The 19,690-nt window shown below is 45.3% G+C and overlaps 1 long non-coding RNA gene across 2 annotated transcripts in view; it reads right to left on the reverse strand.

Moving 5' to 3' along the window:
- LOC112545616 (uncharacterized) overlaps positions 1–19,690 on the reverse strand; it is a 47,565-nt gene that overhangs the window by 13,629 nt on the left and 14,246 nt on the right. For both annotated transcript variants that reach the window (XR_012902819.1, XR_003089146.2), the window contains exon 2: positions 4,504–4,585. This is a non-coding gene — a long non-coding RNA (uncharacterized LOC112545616). The remainder of the gene's footprint in view (positions 1–4,503; positions 4,586–19,690) is intronic.

The raw sequence follows: 19,690 nt of genomic DNA on the forward strand, positions 1-19,690 counted from the left end.
TCTGTCTACCACAAGTTCATTGTTTCTCCTGAGATTTCCGCCACATCTTGGTTCAAGACAGAAACAGCATGACAGCAACCATTTATTCCGGGGAGGGGAAGGATATGAGGCGGGTACAGGGGGTTCTCATGAAAGTCTTTACAAATGCCAAGACAAGTGGTTAAGCACATTGTTTTTTCCTCGTTATTTCAGTGTTTCCATTGCCAATCACATATTATATGTAACACACACACACACACACACACACACACACACACACACACACACACACAGACACACACACACTTTCCTACCAGAAAAAAGATAGAAAAGACCTATTAAATCACTCTGTTTCTCTGGCAGTGCTGGAATTTTCTCATTTTCTAACTTTTGACCACTGTAGTGTTAAGTATCCCAGCAATTGGATTTCACAGAATCATAGAAGATTAGGGTTGGAAGAGATCTCAGGAGGCCAACTAGTCCAACCTCCTGCTCAAAGCAGGACCAACCCCAACTAAATCATTTCAATCAGGGCTTTGCCAAGCCAAGCCCTAGAACACCACTAAGGATGGATACGCTACCACTTTCCTATGTAGTCCATGGCTTCACATTAAATAGTTCTCCCTAATATTCAGCTTGAGACCAATTGCTCCTTATTCTGTCATCTCTGAGAACAGCTTCTCTCCATCCTCTTTGGAACCCCCCTTCAGGTAGTTGAAGGCTGCTATCAAATCCCCCCTTATTTTTCTCTTCTACAGACTAAATAAGCCCAGTTCCCTCAGCCTCTCCTTATAAGTCATGTGTCTCAGCTCCCTAATCATTTTCATTGTCCTCCACTCGACTCTGATTTGTCTATATCCTTTCTGTAGTGGAAGGGCCAAAACTAGACACAATACTCCAGATGTAGCCTCACCAGTTTCAAATAGAGGGGAATAATCACTTCCCTAGATCTGTTGGCCGTGGTTCTGCTCATCAACCCAATATGTCATTAGAGTTTCTGGCAACAAGGACACACTGTTGACTCAGATCCAGCTCCTCATCTACTGTAATCCCCAAGTCCTTTTCTGAAGAGCTGCTGTTTAGCCAGTCGGTCCCCAGCCTCTGTCAGTGCATAGGATTTTTCCATCTTAAGTTCAGGACTTTGCATTTGTCCCTGTTTAACCTAATCCGATTTTTTTTGGCCAAAATCTTCAATTTATCCAGGTCACTTTGGATCTTATCCCTATCCTCCAATGTGTCTAACTCTCCCCCAACTTAATGTAATCCTGAACTTACTGAGGGTGCAATCCATCCCTTCATCCTGATCATTAAGGAAGATGTTGAACAAAACCAGCCACAAAACCAATCTCTGGATATTCCACTTGATACCAGCTGCCAGCGAGACATCAAGTCATTGATCACTACTCCTCAAGCCTGATGATCTATCCACCATTATCTGTGGAGAGACCTTCCTACAGCCTTTGTAATTTTTTTAAAATCCCACTCTACCCTCGAGCTTTCCTTTTGCACCCAGTCCCTCCCCTCTCATATTTGAGCAACCTCTAATCAGACAATATTTTTTCTGGTAATGAAGTGTCCGGAAACGAGCACAACCATATAACTGCAACTTCACCAAAGACAAGCAGAGAGGGACAGGTACCATCCGGACTAAGCAAGAGATGAGATTTTATATTTCTGATGTGAAAGAGAACAAGTGAGGTATCACTTGAGAGCTGTGAATATTTTGTCACTGCTTATGTGTGAAAGTAGTACCGGGTGTACTGCATTTTGTGGCAAATTTTACCATTATCTTGTGAAATGTTTGTTCACCTTTCTAACAGTGCATAAAAACCCACTTTTCCCTGCTCCATTTTTAAATAGTTCCTTTTTAGACACTTAGGGTACGTCTAGACTACAGGCTTTTGTTGACAGAGGCTTTGTCGACAGATACTGTCGACAAAACTTCTGTCGACAAAGAGTGTCTAGACTACATCCAGTTCTGTAGACGCAAAAGACAGTGTAGATGCAATAATGCCTTCTGTCAACAGAGCTCTGTCGACAAAAGGCATTATTCCTCGTAGAATGAGGTTTACCGCCATCGACAAAACTGCTGAGTTCTGTTGACGTTATATTGACAGAACTCGGCGGTAGTGTAGACGCAGGTATAGTTTTGTCAACAAAAGTCCACTTTTATGGACAAAACCCTGTCGTCTAGACACACCCTTAGAAGAGGAGGAGGAGGGAATACAGCCATTTTGTCTCTTGTGGTTCCCATCTCTAACAGGCCATAATTTCCCTTTTAAAAAACTGGGCTTGTCTTATGCACTCAAGAGTGTTTCAGGTCTCTCTGCCCACCATTTCCCCCACTCCTCCTTCTGGGAAAGCCTCTCTCTTTCTAGAGTTCTGCTACTCCTGCATGGGAGCTCAGACACTTGGGAAACAAAGCCAAGGCAAAGAGAGAGGAGGAAAGGCAGTGGGGAAAGGACTAACCTATCACCAAGGGGAGAAGCCATCAAGAAAGAAACTGAGCAGCAGCAGCTCACGCTCTTCCGAGTGCAAAGTAAAAATCATCATATTTAAAAATATATACAGAAGATTCAATATTTAGAGAGGCTCTAGCCCAGAAGTGGCAGTTGCCGGGTACACTTCCAGCTGGCCAGCAATCTGAAAAGAGGTCTGAAAGGACATGGTGTGGGAATTGTCTGTTTGGCCAAAAGGTTTTGCGAAGATACTTTCTAGTAATTTTGTTTTGTAAAGGAGCCCTTGGGACTACTACACTTGTGGCCTGTTGCATGTCTCTAAATTGCTTCTCCTGTTTGATTAGGCCTCCACAATTTCTCTCTTCACCTCCTTTATTTCACACTGTATCTGCAAACTTAAAGGCTCATCTAGCTGAGAACCAGTTTAACTCAAGGTGTGATTTCAGCGGTGACCGGACACAAGGGAGCACCATCACATGACCACCCCATGTGACTCCTCCCCACCATTCCTGCTTCCAGTGAATGCAGTGGAGGGAGATCTCACCCTTTCCCCAAAGCCCCCGCCCCCTCCTGAGCAACACAGTTGGGAGCCAGCGGTGCAGAACAGGCTGGGGCCAGCACTGGGCCCCTGGCTAATCCCGCAGGCTGCAATGCTGGAGGAAAGGACAGAACTCCCCCCCCACACACACACACACTGCACTCAACAGTGGCAGCAGGACATATTTAGGAGCTAGCTGAGAGAAGCAGAGGCAGGGCTGGGGCTGCTTTGCCTCCCACCACCACCAATGAATGCTGGAGTGCCCCTGCTGCTGGCACCAGGTCCCTACTAGCCCCCCAGCCCACCTTCGGCCCTACAGGACCCCAGATCATGGGGCCCGGGACGGCCATTTGAGGGGCTCATGACCCTTCATGCCCCCTCCCCCACACACATACCACCCCTGTGTGATAGAGATGTAGCCGTTCCCCAATTATCACCTCTAATACCATTAACTCACAAACATCCCACTCTCCCTACCTCTAATATCATCAATTCACAGACACTTACCTTCCTTCCTCCTTCCCCCCCCCCCCCCCCCCCCGCATCCCCCTTCTGTTCTGCAATGTGATTTGTCCTTTTCATATTTGTTCATTTTTTTAATTGTATCCTTTGGTATATATGGTTGTAACTACTTTCTTCCACTATTTGATCTGAGGAAGTGGGTCTGGCCCATGAAAGCTCATCATCTAATAAACCATCTTGTTAGTCTTTAAAGTGCTACATTGTCCTGCATTTTGCTTCAGCCACCCCTGTGTGATTTTCTAGCAGTTTAGTAAAATCAGTGCAAAAGGTGGATGAAGAGTTATTTCAGCTCAAACCTGGCCTTTTTTTGTTTCAGTCAATTAGGAATGAGTTTAAGCTAAACCAAAATAAGAATGTTTATAGAGAAATTGTACCCCAGTTTAACCAAATGGATTAAAAAGCCAATTTAAGGTAAACCAATGACAATTTCCCATGTAGAAAAATCTTGAAGGGCCAAAATTTTCTGTCCCTTACGACTCCCTTCAAGTCAACTGCTAAAAAGTTTGCTCCCAGTTGCATTTTGGTAGCTCTACTGATTTGTTTTGATGCAAGAACAAAATTTGGCCCATTTTGCAATGGGGAGGTTGAGGGACAAATTTGGCTCTGTACTTCTGTGGAGGTTTAGACTTTGTAGCTGTCGGCTCTTCTGTCCTTTTGTCTCCTTGGCTTGTTTTGAAGTAGAGTACATAAGGATGGAAGAGGGCTCAGTAATCCCAGTGGCAGGTGTTAGAGTGTTGCATAATCGTTAGTAAAACACCTTCCTGTAACTGGGAGAGGTGACCTTTGTTTCCCATTCTGCTGAAGTACGTTTGCAACTCTATCAGGTAGGCAAGCCAGGAGGTTGGAATGTTAGCCTTTCAGAGCCAGAGTTGTTTGTTTAAAGCCTCAATGAGGTACACACAAGCTGTATTGCTCCTGCTTTGCTGTGGATGCAGGCAAAAGGTTACCGCCCTATATTGCACACGGCACAGTGGCACTGCAGGAATATCCAGAGGCCCTCCTCACCTGCTGCAAAGAGAACGTGAGAGCCAAAATTACCAATGTCCTCATGGCCTCAGCTTCCACTCCGAATGCCAGAAACGTGCTTCTGAAAAAATCAGGAATATTTCTTGTCAGTTTTAAACTTTCTTTGGTAAAAGTTTAGCTACAAAATTCTATCCTGGATCTAAGCCTCAGGAATGTGGTACTTGCTAGGCCACTGATCTTTTTTATTTCTTCCTTGGAGAAGGTATTTAATCTCCTCCTGACTCCACATAAAAGCCCAGAACCATTCATGTACACACGTATACTTTACAGGCAGTCCCCGGGTTACGTACAAGATAGGGACTGTAGGTTTGTTCTTAAGTTGAATTTGTATGTAAGTCGGAACTGGTACATATTATAGGGGAAACTCTAGCCAAACATTTCTCCAGAGCTCAGTTTTATTCTCCCACACCTCACTTCCCTCAGTCCTTTATTCTCAAGCTGAGGTGTCTGCTGAGAAAAGCCGCTCCGCGTCTCCCTGGTCTGCTGGGGGGAGGGGCGCTAGCTTCGCGTCTCCCTGGTCTGCTGGGGGGAAGCAACTAGTGCAGGGTTGCCTCACCCCGTTTGTAAGTAGGGATCTGATGTAAGTCGGATCCATGTAACCCGGGGACTGCCTGTATATAAAAAGGAAAGTAAATTTGGGTGCCCAAGTTGGTACAACTTAAAAGAGCTGGATACTCAGAGGGTGAGTTAGTGCTTAACGCTTTTTGAAAACCAGTTTTCTTTTTAAGGTGTCTCTAGCTGAGCACCCTAACATTGCGACACTTGAAAAATTAGATCACAGGCGCACACACCCTGGCTACGTCTACGCTGGCCCCTTTTTCGGAAGGGGCATGCTAATTTTGAAAGTGGGAATAGGGAAATCCATGGGGGATTTAAATATCCCCCGCGGATTTAAATAAACATGTCCGCCGCTTTTTTTCCGGCTTGGGGAAAAGCCGGAAAAAAAGCGTCTAGACTGGCCCGATCCTCCGGAATAAAGCCCCATTCCGGAGGATCTCTTATTCCTACTTTGAAGGAATAAGTAGGAAGTAGGAATAAGAGATCCTCCGGAATAGGGCTTTATTCCGGAGGATCGGGCCAGTCTAGATGCTTTTTTTCCGGCTTTTCCCCAAGCCGGAAAAAAAGCGGCGGACATGTTTATTTAAATCTGCGGGGGATATTTAAATCCCCCATGGATTTCCCTATTCCCACTTTCAAAATTAGCATGCCCCTTCCGAAAAAGGGGCCAGTTTAGACGTAGCCCCTCTGTATCCATACATATATATGAATACCCAGAACGAGCCTATTTAAGAGGTCTTCAAAAGGTAACTTTTCCCTCTGCTATTCTTCCTATAAATAGTAATGATAGAGATGTGCTACAAATTCAGTTTTTCCTTTCATACATTGACCCCTGGTTTTACTTCTGTTTGCTGTGGTTAACATGACCTATTGTTGAAACTCAGACTGGTTGTTTGCTACTTGACTTCATCAGTGGACACTATATTTTTGGCAATTGGTTTCATTATTTTTTTTCTGACTTCATCACTATATTCTCTAGCTGCTATACCATACCACACCTGCATCTTCTAATAAACAATCTCTGGTCATTCACACAGGACCCGATTCGACTGCAAACCTTATTTGTAGTGCTTATTTATCCAGGCAACTTCTACTCACATCAGTGGAGCTGCTAACATTATCAAGTGTGTGTGCAGATTTGAGCCCTTCATGGTTACGCAGAAAAGTCACCCAAAGGACACAAATTCTCTACAAGTTCATTTCACAGGCTGCAGCTAGATAATTTGTTGTTTGCCTCATGGAGACATCCTTGGGGACAAATTCACACAAGACCTAATCTTCTCATAGTGTTACCACCCTTCAGGAATTTAAATACCACGTGAAGCCAGAACTGATGATCCCATAAATGGGCTCCTTGAGACAGTGAGAAGTTTAAGAAGAAATACAGATAAAGTCAGGTGCAAACACTAGACTCTTGCACACAGGACTAAGATGCTATCCCAGCTACAAACACACATCAGTTATTCTTGTCATTGTTTTGGCACAGGATTCATGAGTGGAAAGGATGTAATGTGTCCCTGCAGTTCCTTTGGGAAGAAATGGAGCACTGTATAATCATAATTAAGAAATAGTAATGACACCTTTTAATTGGGAGAGTATGTATATATAGTAACTCCCCAGAGGAAAACCCAATACACAATTTATCCCTTACCACCTTTGAGGAGAACAGTTCTGTTGCAATAATAACTGTGCAGAAGAGATGATTCACTCAGCCACCACTATGAGTAGTCTGTTTTTCTGGGTGGGATCACTGTCTCACAAGGTGGCTGCCAACACTTATATCATCTTGTTTGGGTTGTTCTGGACTGGAGTATGACACAGACCCAGCTTTGGTAGCCCAGATCTTTGGTCCCAATCACTGCAAAAGGCATATATGAACATCAAAAAACCAACCATTATCTACCGTATTTTCCGGTGTATAAGGCGACTGGGCGTATAAGACGACCCCCTAATTTATTAGTTAAAAGATAGGTTTTCGTCTTATACTCGCCGTATAAGACTAGCCCCCCTTAAGAGGCCAACCGGCAGTGCCCCAGCGCCCCTCCGCCTCCCCAGCTTTGCTCCCGGTGTCCCTGGTCTGCTGGAGACGGTCCCCAGAAGACCAGGGGCACCGGGAGCAAAGCCGAAGCGGCGGCGGGGTGCCGCGCTTCTGAGGCTTTGCTCTGGCAAAGGGCCAGAGCAAAGCCTCAGAAGCCCAGCACCCTGCGCCGCTTCGGCTTTGCTCCCGGTGCCTCTGGTCTGCTGGGGACCGTCTCCAGCAGACCAGGGCCACCGGGAGCAAAGCCTCTGAGGACGCCGGCAGCGGGACAGCCGCGGCGCGCCTGGGCTGCCCCGCTGCCGGCTTCCCCCGAGGCTTTGCAAAGCCGCGGAGGGGCTCGGGCAGCAGGGCAGCCCAGGCGCGCAGGGATGCAGACCAGGGAGACGCGAAGCAGCTTTTCTCGCCCCAGAGTACAGGGGTGGCGGGACCGCGAGGTCCCGCAGTCTGTGTCCTCCGGGGCGAGAAAAGCCCCATTCGTACCTGCAAGTCGGGGACTGCCTGTATACCTGGCGTATAAGATGACCCCCGATTTTTGGGGGATGTTTTTTAGCATAAAAAGTCGTCTTATACGCTGGAATATACGGTAGTCTAGGGTAGGGAGCCTTTTTTGGATTGGGGGGCACTGACCCACAGAAATATCAGTTCCGGGCTGCACAAAAGTAAGTAGCAAATAAACAAAACAAAACCCTCACCTCACTGACGTGGCCCTTGACTAAGAAGCAGAAAGACACGCCCACGTTCCCTTCACACACCATAGCCTAGGGGGGCCTGGGCTAGTAGATTTTGTGTCCTCCCTTAGGCTTTGGGATAAGGCCAAAAATGAGGGATTCAGCACCGGCTCCCTGGTGCTGGGGCGGAGCCCTGAGCCTTGGGAGCCAGATCCAGGCGAGCTGGGGGCTGGATCCAGCCCTGGGCCTTAGGTTCCTCATCCGTGATCTAGTCCTTGGCAGTGAGCACTTTCCTTATCTTGCTCATATGTTCTCCATCACAGGCTAACCAACCACCTGATGCTAGTGCACTCCGCTCAGATTGATGACACTCAGTAGGTGAGGGGACTATAAGGGAGCTTCTTCATTGCAACTTCTCTAACCCAGCCCAGTAAATCTCTTTTTTAAAATGAAAAGAAAGAAAAGTCCAAGTCTTACAGGAGACATTTGAATCTATCACTTTCATTCGGACTAACTTAATTTTGGACCTTCCTGCTTGCACTTTCTCTCTGTGTATATAATAGAGTTAGGCAATAATTTTTGTGGCAGGGGAGGGGGCACTTCACCGATTTTGGTAGGTGTGTCGGGCCAGCATTGGAAGGGGCAGGGCCCTGGGCACCAGGGCCTCGGGCACAAGGAGCAGTTCCCTTTAGGCACCGGTGCCCCCTATGGGGTGGAGGGAGCACGCGAGGTCTCTTGGGAGCGTGGTGCCTAGAGGGAACTGGCAGTTTCCTACGGTGCCACATGCCCCTGGAAGAGGGGAGGAGACTTTGCACGCTCCTCTACCCCCAGCCCCCAAATGGCCTGGGGACATGGGAGCCTGCGAAATCTCCTGCCCCCATGTGAAACGTCAAGAGGAACCGCCAGCCAGTTTTAAACAGCTGGTGGTTCCCTCTGGTGCCGTGTGCCCCTAGCGGGGGGAAGGAGACTTCACTCGCTCTCCTGCCCCTGAGGGTGGGGGTGGGACAGGGAGGGCCATGGGCTGGATCAAACAGCTTGGTGGGCTAGATCCAGCCCGTGGGCCGTATCTTGCCCACCCTGGTATATAATAGATATATAAACAATCAAAATAGCCTGAAAACTTCTAAGATTAAACAACAGCATGGAGTTAAAAATTGGGACAGCCTGATACAGCTCTGGCTTGCAAAACACCCAGAAAAGAAGTTGGAGCAGACACAAACCAGAGTGCACTCTTAGAAAGATGGTCCAGGTTACCCTAGAACAGGGCTACTCAACTTTGGAAGCCCCAGGAGCCACGGATACTCACAGCACATGCTGAGGGCTGCATCTTAAGTGTGGTTGCATATATATGCAAATAGCTTCTTTCACACTGACAGACATGAATACAAAGATTAAGGCAACACTACACAACACACAGGCCTCATTTAACTAAGTACTGCTGATATTAATAAAACACAATATTTACCCGATTAGCAGCTGGGTCTGCTAATGACGAGCCTCAGTTGGGTGAAACCTGAACCTTTAGTAGCACACCTGTCTGGGAAGTACCTGATCTGCTTTGAGAAGCCTCTTTTGCCTTAGCCACATGGGAGCGGTACTAGCTGCAACCATGTTAAAATACAAATGTTGCTAATAGCTCTGTAGCATGAACTATGCTAACTCACCTATTGTATAAACTGCATGCCCCTCTACTCATGTAGTTAGGGCTGCCAGGTGTCCAGTATTTTCACCTCCTGTCCGGTAAAAAAATTCAGAAAATACCGGACACGCAAAATGTCTGGTATTTTCTGTTTTTTTTCCCTGCCAGGAGGTGAAAATACCGAACACCTGGCAACCCTACAACACACTCAGCAACTGGGCCCAGCCCCTAGTCACCCTCGACCCCCCAGGCCTTACCTGGTTCTGCAGGGAAACTGCCTTGTGGCTCGATAAAGATGGCCATCGGCAAAAGCAATGCCTTCCCTGGATCTTAGTGCTCAACCTCTCCCCTCTTCCTATCCCTATTCTGACTCTGCATGCACTTAAAGGAGCCATTCTGTTTTAATGCTGTTTTATTTTGCTTAATAACTCTCATGGCCCCAAAACAGCCACAAGAAACAGATTATCTTGACCAGGACATCATGGTACAACCCTGCAAGCAGCACTTGTTCTGAAACGAGATTGTGGGTGTCATAGTCCTGTTTCTACTGAGAAGAGGGCCTTAATTTGGAGTAAGGAAACCTCTGAGCTGTCACATCTATTTCCTTGAATTCTTTCTGCCATGTATATTGGCCAAAGTGGACACCCTTTATGATAAAGGATAAATGGACACAAGTCAGACATCAGAAATGGTAACACACATAAACCTGTAGGAGAACATTTTAACCTGCCTGGGCACTCATTAATGGATTTAAAAGTAGCCATTCTTCTACACAGGATTTCAAAAACAAACTACAAAGAGAGCGAGAGAGCAAGCAAAATTGACATTCATCTGGGCTTGAACAAAAACATTAACTGGATGTGGCATTATAAAGCCAGCCTTCTCTGCATTTAAAATTTCATTTACAAAAGCAAAGCATGGGACCTTTCCAGCCTACTCCATTAGCTTCATTAGCACCAGTCGTACAATTCATAGGTACACCCCTTCTGTGACGGAGTGAAGCAACCCCATCACTCGCAAGCACCCGATGCCGCGGGTGCCGGCGGAGAGCAGCCAGGGTTAGCTCCAGTTGCACTGCCGGGCACAGGAGACGGGGCAGCAACGCGTCATCAAGACGCGCCTGGGGAAGCCGGGGAGGTCACCGGTGCGATGGGTAGGTGTCGGGCGGGGCACCCGGAAGTGGAGGAAGGAGCGCCGATCGGCGTGGAGTATATAAGGGCGCCCGAGGGAGGGAGCGGGGGAGAAGCAGGAAAGGTAATCGGGATCGAAGGGAAGGAAGAGCGTGACGAAGGCAGAGCCGGCGGGGAAGGGCAGACTGCCCGACCCACACTGAGGGCTACGGGCAAAGGGTAATAGCCCAACAGCGGGGTGGCATCGGCCCAGGGTAGGGTCGCAGAGCCCGAGAGCGAGTGCGTTTAGGGGGAACTCCCCCGCTTGCTACCATCGGGAGCGGAGCTCCCGGTGTTAGGGCCCTGGACTGGGGTCCGGAGTGAGGGTGGGCCCGGACCCCCCACCCCGCCCATGGAGGGCGATAGTCGCGTAACTGATGTCACAAGTATTGTTGTACAAAGTGAACCGGTGACACCTTCTTTTTCTGTTATAAATTCTGGGTTCCTATTACTTTCACTCCAGTTCATCTGAGGAAGTGGCTTTTGCCCATGAAAGCTCATGATACTATATATATATTTTGTTAGTCTCTAAGGTGCCACATGAATACTCGTTTTTAAAGTTACAAACTAAAATGGCTACCCCTCTGAGACTTCATTAACTAAAGCAAATAACTTGGTGTCAGGTCAGATTAACAAAAAGGTTTGATTCAGAGACAGTTCTTCACAGACAAGCACCACTTCATGGTGAGGAAAATATACTGTTTACCTAATGTATTTTATACACAGGATCTCACTTATGCAAGGAGAGAGAGAATTTCCATTGTCCTCTCCTTCCACTACCTTAATTTAACCATTAGCTGTTCTCACTTCCCTTCCTAACTGCAAATCAATGTGTAGGTTTGGCTATTTAAAGATACTTTGCATCAGCTAAGGAGGGCAGCTTTGTGTCACAGGAATGACAGATCATTAGAAAGTTAAGTAGCCTACTTGCTGCTGTGTTTATTTCCATAACAAATCCCAGAATCTCAGCAGGGTAGCCATGTTAGTCTGTAACTTTAAAAACAATCAGTGATCCTGTGGCACCTTAGAGACTAACCAAAATATATAGAATCATGAGCTTTGGTGGGCAAAACCCACTTTATTATATGAAGTGGAGACTTGTCATCTGATGAAGCGGGTTTTGCTCACCAAAGTTCATGATTCTATATATTTTGGTTGGTCTTTAAGGTGCCACAGGACTACTCATTGCTTTAAAACTCCACATTGCAATTCGTGTCTCATTGTTAGTATATAGCTGAGTTCCAGAAACAAAGTAAACAGTTTGATCTCTTCCTGTGCATGGAGAGTCTTTTTAGAGAACACACTTTACTAACTAGGCCAAAAGCATTTCTTAAAGTATTAGCTTTAAAAGAGCTACGCGTAATGCAAGACATACAAGAATGAGGCAATCAGTTGTTCTACTTTCAATAGTGTTGTCCTAGTTTTCAGGAAGCCAATCTATTTTGTGCATCTCTAAGGTAGAATGGCTAAATGTCCTATTTTTTGTCTATTAATGTCCTATGCATCTTACCGTGGGAAAGAAAGGTATGAGGCTATCCTCAGAAGAAAGACAGGAAACTTTCCTCACTGTGACACAGCATAAGTCTTGTACACATATAAAAAGGTAGGTAACGTGTTTCCAATTTACATCTCACAGTCCATACCATTTGTCATCTGTTGATTTACACCTTTGTGACAGAAATACTCCACAGCACAATAACATTTTTATTTTAACTCTTGCCATATTATTTGGCTTTGCTCATATACTAATGTAATATCAATTCTGCAGTTCCAGCTCACTAAAGCAGGCATTCTGTTCCACTTTGTGGGCTTTAGACATCTGGTCACCTTATACAGGAATTGCCTGAGCATGTCTTCACATTGGCCCCAATTCAGCAATGCACTTAGGTCTTTGCTTAAGCCCATCCTTATATAGCAAAGTACTTAATCATGTGCTCAAAGCTGACTTCAGGGATACTTAAGCATGTGCTTAAACTTAGGTGCATATTTAAGTGCTTTGCCAAAAGAGGCCACTCTACAAATACTAGGTCTACTGCACAGATGTAGCAGTAATTGAAATATTTATCCCATTTGGAGGTTGTAGACTTCATAAAAGGCTTTGGACATAAAGATGTTGTCAGGAATCAAGGCCTGCAGTAGTCATTCCAGGCAACCTAACATGCTGGTCTGTGCTAGGCTGCCTGATTGGCAATACTGCCTAAGTGTAGGTCAGCAAATTGGCTCTGACAGCTAGCAGCATTTCAGTGGCAGCTCAGAGCATTTGCTTAAAGCTGCATCAGTTTCTGTGCCTGCTTGTTCCCAGCCTTGCCTCACTCCCCACACTTGACTTCACCTTTGACCCTTAGCTTCTGATGCCTGGTCTCACCACAGAGGCCATGGTTTGGCCTCTCACAGGTTTCTCTTGTAAAACGTTTGACAAGCAAAACGAATTGTGCTTTGTGAAGTTCCTAACGTGAGTATCGGTAACAATAGCCTCCTTTCATCATCTGGTCCTCATATCAAGTTTTAAAAAAAAAATCTCCAATTTAGCGCCCATACACTTCTTGCCTTTTTTCTAGCAAAGTTTAGTTTAGCCTGTGTGTGTGCGCGCGTGTGTGCTCTTGCTTCTCAAAAATTCATTTTACATATTGTATCTGAAAGTAGATACTATTGTATCTATGTATAAGCTTTATATTTTCGCTGGTGGAAGGCCTGGAGGGTCAGCTCTGAAGAATGCAACACTAGGAACTAGAATGAACCAGGATATCCTCCAAATACCCATTGAAGACAATGGGAGCCCTGTGTGTTACTCAATTCAGTATTTAGGCCTTTCATCTATTACTCACCTAGGCCAACTTTGAACCAGAGACGTAGGGGTTGTAGGTATGATATAGTCAATGCAAATCCTCCCAAAAACCCACACCCATATCAATGAAACCAATGGTAGTTAAGCGCTTAAATCCCTTTGAAGATCTGGGCCTCAGTTTCCCAGCTACTGGAAAGTTTATGTGCATGAAAGTCTTTTAGTATGTCAGAATTCCAAATATTATTCAGGCTGAGTTTCTTGATCATATGTAAATTACACTGAGCCAATGCCTAAGGCTGAGATTGCACAGCAGGTCTGACATTTCACACTCACTCCATTCACAAGCTATCTTGTGTTTCTCTTTGTTTAATGCTCCATCTACCAAAGTTTGAACAAAGGATGAGACGGGGTGGAGTTGGGTTTTTTTTTATTTTTTGTCTGTTTGGTTTGGTTTTTGTTTTTTGTTTTTGAAAACAATAAGAAACCAACCTCCTTCTCCTCTTCAAAGCTATAGCTACAATCTTGGATATAAATTCCTGGCTTTTGCATAAGATGGATAATGCATTTTCAAAGCAGATGTACTCTCTTCCTCTCCCCCTCTTCCCCCCATTTTGACAATGTGGCTTTAGTTAAAGCATAATTAAACATCTCAAAAAGAAGGGCTAGGAAATTCAATCCCTGTTTACATGTTGAAAAAATCATTCTGTTCTTACTTGCAGAAGTAGAATTCGTTTGCCCTTCACACTCTGCACTGAAAATAAACAGTGGGCTTAAGCATCCATTATTATGGCAGTGCATAGCTGAGAGCGGAAAACGTAACCTCTGAAACAGGATGACCATTTGATGCTACCTCCCATGACAAATTTTATTAAAAAACCACCCCTGGAGTGAGTCACTAACATTCTGTGCATACCCCCTCACAAGAGCAGGAAGTGTGGGCATGTGTTGTATATAAAACCCTGAGGCAACAAGAAGTTTTCAAATAAGTTTAAATGGCACTCCCCCTAAACATACCACATCTCATTCTAATTGTGGTTTTTAGCACATCTGTAAGCGCTGAGTGATGCATCTACAAAATATTTGGTTGTTCTGCAGTAAAAAGTGTCTGTTTTTTTTCTAGTTACTTGGGATTTCCTTGAATACTAAGAATACAACTTTAAAAAGTACAGAGTGAACACAGTTAAGCAATCCAGGGAAGAGACTATGAAAAGATCAGGGTCAATTAATCTAGTGTTCAGCAAACTCTTGTGGTTTTGTGGGACAAACATGGTTATGACAGACTTTTGATTTTAGAGATAGCTATTAATTGACAGGTATGTTCAGTATGTAGGGGGGTGGATATCCTTGGCTCCTCTGTTCACATTTAAAAAAAAAAGAGAGAAACTGAAATTAGACTTTGCAACAACAAAAAAAGCCATTTTGTGAAACAAACCAGATGTGGTCAGGAAAGAAGTTTATAACCCCCCTAACCTTGTTTGGTTATAAACGGAGGAAGGAATGTTCTATTGTACTCAGTGCATCTGAAGTTTACATGAGGAACAGAAGGGGGAGGGACTCTGACCTAGCCAACCAAAATAGCAAAGCTGCACTGCCCACGAGAGACAAACAAGAGATAATTATGAGGTTAATCCTCTTTTCGTTTCAACCAGTTCAACTTTAGCAACTGCAGTGAGGTAAGCAGCAGCAGAATTTGACTCTCCTGCAATTACATTGTAACGCCAATTCCCTCGGAACATGTCACAAGATAATTTTTAAGCACATAGGCTACGTCCAGACTGCAAACCTCTTTCGAAAGAGGCTTTTTCGAAAAAGAGCATCTAGACTACAACTAGTACTTTCGAAAAAGCAAACCGCTTTTTTGAAAGAGAGCACCCAGGCAGTCTGGATGCTGTCTTTCGAAAAAACACAGTTTGCAGTGCATAGCACCTTTTTTCAAAAGAGCACTTTCGAAAAAAGGCATTCTTCCTCATAAAACGAGGTTTTCCGTGGTTGAAAAAACGTTCGAAAGAATGCTGCAGCAGTCTAGACGCAGGGGAAGTTTTTTCGAAAAAAAAGGCCACTTTTTTTCGAAAAAACCCTGAAGTCTAGACACATCCATAGTAAGTACACAATATACCGCTGCTACCTGCTGTGACAATTTGGTAATCACTTTTCATGTCACTATTCCAATTTCTCTTTTCACGTCACTATTCCAATTTCCATGTCACTATTCCAATTTCCAAGCAATAGACAAGAAAGATTTGTATTCCTGGAGTCCTGTTATTACTGTGAACAAAGACAGATTAACAGCTAAAATTGCAGCAAAATGTACATTTCTTCAGGGCTCCACCAAAACACAGATCAGTCTTCAAGATCTCTAACAAAACTGCTTCTCTGTCTGTTGCTTTTTCTAGGCTCTGCTGTTGACTGCTGTATCTCAATGGCTGAGCCTACATTTCTCAGCATTGCTAACATTGATTCAGCTCCAGTAATGTCAACTGAGCTGCTGGCCTCAGCCATTGCTTTTAAGCCCAGCATTGATGTGCACCATATTGGAAAGGGCTAGAGAAAACAGTAGCCATCTACAGTCAAGCCTTCCAGTATGAGTGGGTCTGACTCAACATTGGCACTTGTGGGATATTTTTGACATGCTGTCCCCATTCTGTGGTGTTGTATTGTTCTGTACCCTGGGTTTTAAAGTTGGCCAGAGTAGGTGAACAGTGGACAAATGCCTTTTAACAATAAACCATGGTATAGAAAACTAGAAGATTTACCTTAACTCAATTAATTTTTGTTTCTTGGAAAACAAAATGAAAATGTACATGCTTCATTTGAATTACTGCTCTGGCCTGTGGCTGGGGATGATGGGTTCAGAATGTAGGCTGCCCTGGGGACAGAAGACTACCTCAGCCCACTGTCTCCTCAGCGGCTTGGGGCCAGGTGAGAAGCGCCCCTCCATGGCTGCTGCAGCTCCGGTGGGCACAGCTGGAAGTGGGGTGCATGTCCTCGGACTGGGGCAGGTCCAAGTTTATCTGCCCCCTGCGCTCCCCAGCCAGAATGAGGAATGCAGCAAACTGAGCGCTTTCCCTTCATTCCCTGACAAAAGGAAACAGCCAGCGTGTTGTCCTCATATGAATCGGCAGCTTTGGCTGCCCCCAGAGGTGACTGGGAGGTGGGAAGCTCAAAGCTGGGGCAGTCCTGGACAGAGGGCTGCTGCTCATTTGGGATATTCCTCATCTGAGAAGCATTTGGCAGCTCTCTCATCTGACAGGGAGATTTGGATATCACCTCCATCATTGCCACCGGCACATTTTGGGGGCCTGCAATTTACTATCAAAGTAAATGGGCTTTCTTTTTTCCCTGAACTTAAAATAATTTCAGATTAGACCCGATGAAGAGAGGGAGCCAGATGATGTCACCACATCATGGCTGTGTCAACTCAAATGTTAACCTAAGACACTGTTAGTAGATCCGTTTCTCACCGACACCCCCATTTTATCCCTCATTTCTCTCTTCTTTTTCTTCCCTTCTGTCTGGAGAGTCCAGTTTAGCCAGCTAGGAGGTTAAATTTAACCCTGCAGTACTTTCTTGTGAGCATAAGTTAAAAAAGACTCTCAAGAGCTTAAGCGTGGTGACACACATTGTCTCTTGGGGTGTGTCTACATAGCAAAGTTATTTCAGAACAATGGGCTCTTATTCTGAAATAACCATGCGAGCGTCTCCACAGAAATTCCATTATTTTGAAATAATTTTGAAATAACGGACGGCTTATTCAGACTTCTGTAACCCTCATTCTACGAAGAATAATGCCTATTCTGAAATAACTATTTCAAAATAAGACATGTGTCGATGGTCCACTTCTTCTATTTCAAAATAGCCCCTCACCGGTGCCATTCTAAGTTATTTCTCCTGGGGCTCTAAATTGAGGTAGCACGTCTACATTAGAGAAGCCTGCCTCGGACTAATTTTGAGGCTTCCCCGAAGTGTAGATGAGCTATTTCGGAATAATTATTCCAGAATAGCATATTCTGAAATAACTGTGCAGTGTAGACGTAGCCTGGTAGGCCAGGAAGAGGAAAATTGAGCTACTGAGCCAAACATTTTCCAGAGACACAAGTAAAACTGAAGTCCAGGAGCTGATCACTGAGTCGTGTGCCCTGCCAATAGCCTTCCAGCAATTAAACAGAAATGATGAGAATCAGGAGTGCCACCCACCTGCATCAATCATGGGGCAATTTGATGGGGCCAGCAGTAGCAATAGTCCCAGTAAAAGGCAGGGAGACAATCACCAAGGGACAACAGGTAGCTCAGTACCTCAGGTGGAGCCTTCCAGCCCAAGGAATCATTATAGCATCTAGGAGCCCTAGACCTGGACCCTGTTGCACCGGGTGCTGAACAAACACAAAACATAGACAGTGCCTACTCCAATGAGCTTATACTCAAAGTATGAGAGACACAACAACTGGATAGACAAGGGAACAAGAAGACAATGGTCAACATGATAGGCAGTGCTCTCAGCACACCAGCAACCTGGGGAGCACACGGTTGGGGGCTTGAGTCCCACCCACCCTGGGAGTGGCCAGACAGCCAACACAGGCTGCCCCAGGGATGGAGCTGGCTCCTGCTGCTGCTTTGAAATGCCACGTGGAGCCAGGGTCAGCTCGGGACTCCCCAGATGATCCTGGGCTCAGTGCTGCATTTCCCTAGTGTTTCAAAGTGGAAGCAAAGGGGGGAGGAGGGTAAGCGACTAGTCGACTCGACTAGTCCTTAACATCTTTATCTGTTACATCAGTTGTACGCCAGTATTATACCACTGTCAATGGGAACACACTGGTGTAACAGAGTGAAGAATTAAGCCCAGAAGTCAGATTTTAACTGAATCCTGAAATGAATGGGAACCTAGGGGAGTTTTTGAGAGTTTGAAGATGGGCATCACATGGCCAGTACTTCTTAGAACTTATGAGAAATGGGCAGCAGCATTTTACACACACAGAAAACTAGGGAGGCAGAATTTGAGGAGACAATAGAGAGGCAGAAGCCAAGGCAAGGCAGCATGGAGGGATATATGAAGATTTTAGCATAAGTGGGGAAAAGGCAGTGACATTCCCAGAACTAGCTGTGTAGAATCATAGGGTTAGGAGGACAGCAGGGGTCCTCTCTCAGGCAGAGTAGAAGGAGAAACACAAGATGTGTGAAGAAAAGGAGCCCCAGGACGCAAACTACAATGATACAATCTGACTATAATAAATGACTAGTTTAAACAGCTTAGTATCAAGTATTATTGTGGGTATACTGGATGCATCCATTATGTATTGACAAAGATTTGCTGATTCACCTGTGATGGCTTTGGAAATGACAGCTGCTGAGTTTGCATGAAGCTTTCTTCTGTCTATTTTAAGTTAATAGGTACATTTTTTAACAAGCAGTCATTTCTTAAATGTGGCATATGATTTTCAGAATATTACTTCACTTTCAACTGCTTGTCACTTGCTCTTGATCATCAGCTGTGGACACTTTTCCAGCGAAGTGCAGTGATGTGCTACTGAAACTTCTATGCAGCATCAAAAACAAACCTTTACTAGCTACAGATAGGCTACAGTCTAAGAAAATTTCCCCTTAGGCCACACACTGGTAAAAATGTGACTGAATGACAGCTTTAAAATTCAAGCAAATCTTACATGACAAATCCCCTAATCATCATTTTCCATCAATAAAATGTTAGCATGCTACATTCTCAGTATCGCACAGAGTAGAAAGACAGCAAAAAGCACTATTGGCGTTATTTACGAGAAAAGCTTGAATTAGAACCAGGGTAGCAAAAACCTTTCAGGGTCAGATTCTAGAACTTCAAAAAAGGTTGGATGGTTTATATGGATACCAAGAATATCCGGAGTTCTCATCATTTATAACAGAAAGGCTTAGGAAGGCACTTTAAACTGTATGGTTCAGGGTCTAAGCCAATCTCTAACTATTAGAGCAATAGGTGCTGACTTATTTTTCTGTGGTCCATCCCTGCTCCACCCCACCATCTCACCCCCCTTCTGCCCTGTGTCCTGAGACCCCACCCTTGTTCCACCTCTTCCTGCCCCTGCTCTATCCCTCTCCAGGCCATGTCTCACTCTGTCTCTTCCCACCCTTCCCAAGGCTCCCACATTCCAGCCACCTGCTGCTCTCTGCCCTTGCCCAACTACCCGCCCCCCCCCCCCCCCCCCCCCCCGCAAGCCGTCAAGCAGCTGATCATCAGCCCTGCCAAACAGCTTCGGCTGGTGGGTGCTCACTGCTAAGCATTTTTCCCCTAGGTGCTCCAGAGCACCTACTGAAATGGCATCT

The sequence above is a fragment of the Pelodiscus sinensis genome, chromosome 3, assembly GCF_049634645.1.
Source record: "Pelodiscus sinensis isolate JC-2024 chromosome 3, ASM4963464v1, whole genome shotgun sequence".
NCBI classification, from domain to species: domain Eukaryota; kingdom Metazoa; phylum Chordata; order Testudines; family Trionychidae; genus Pelodiscus; species Pelodiscus sinensis.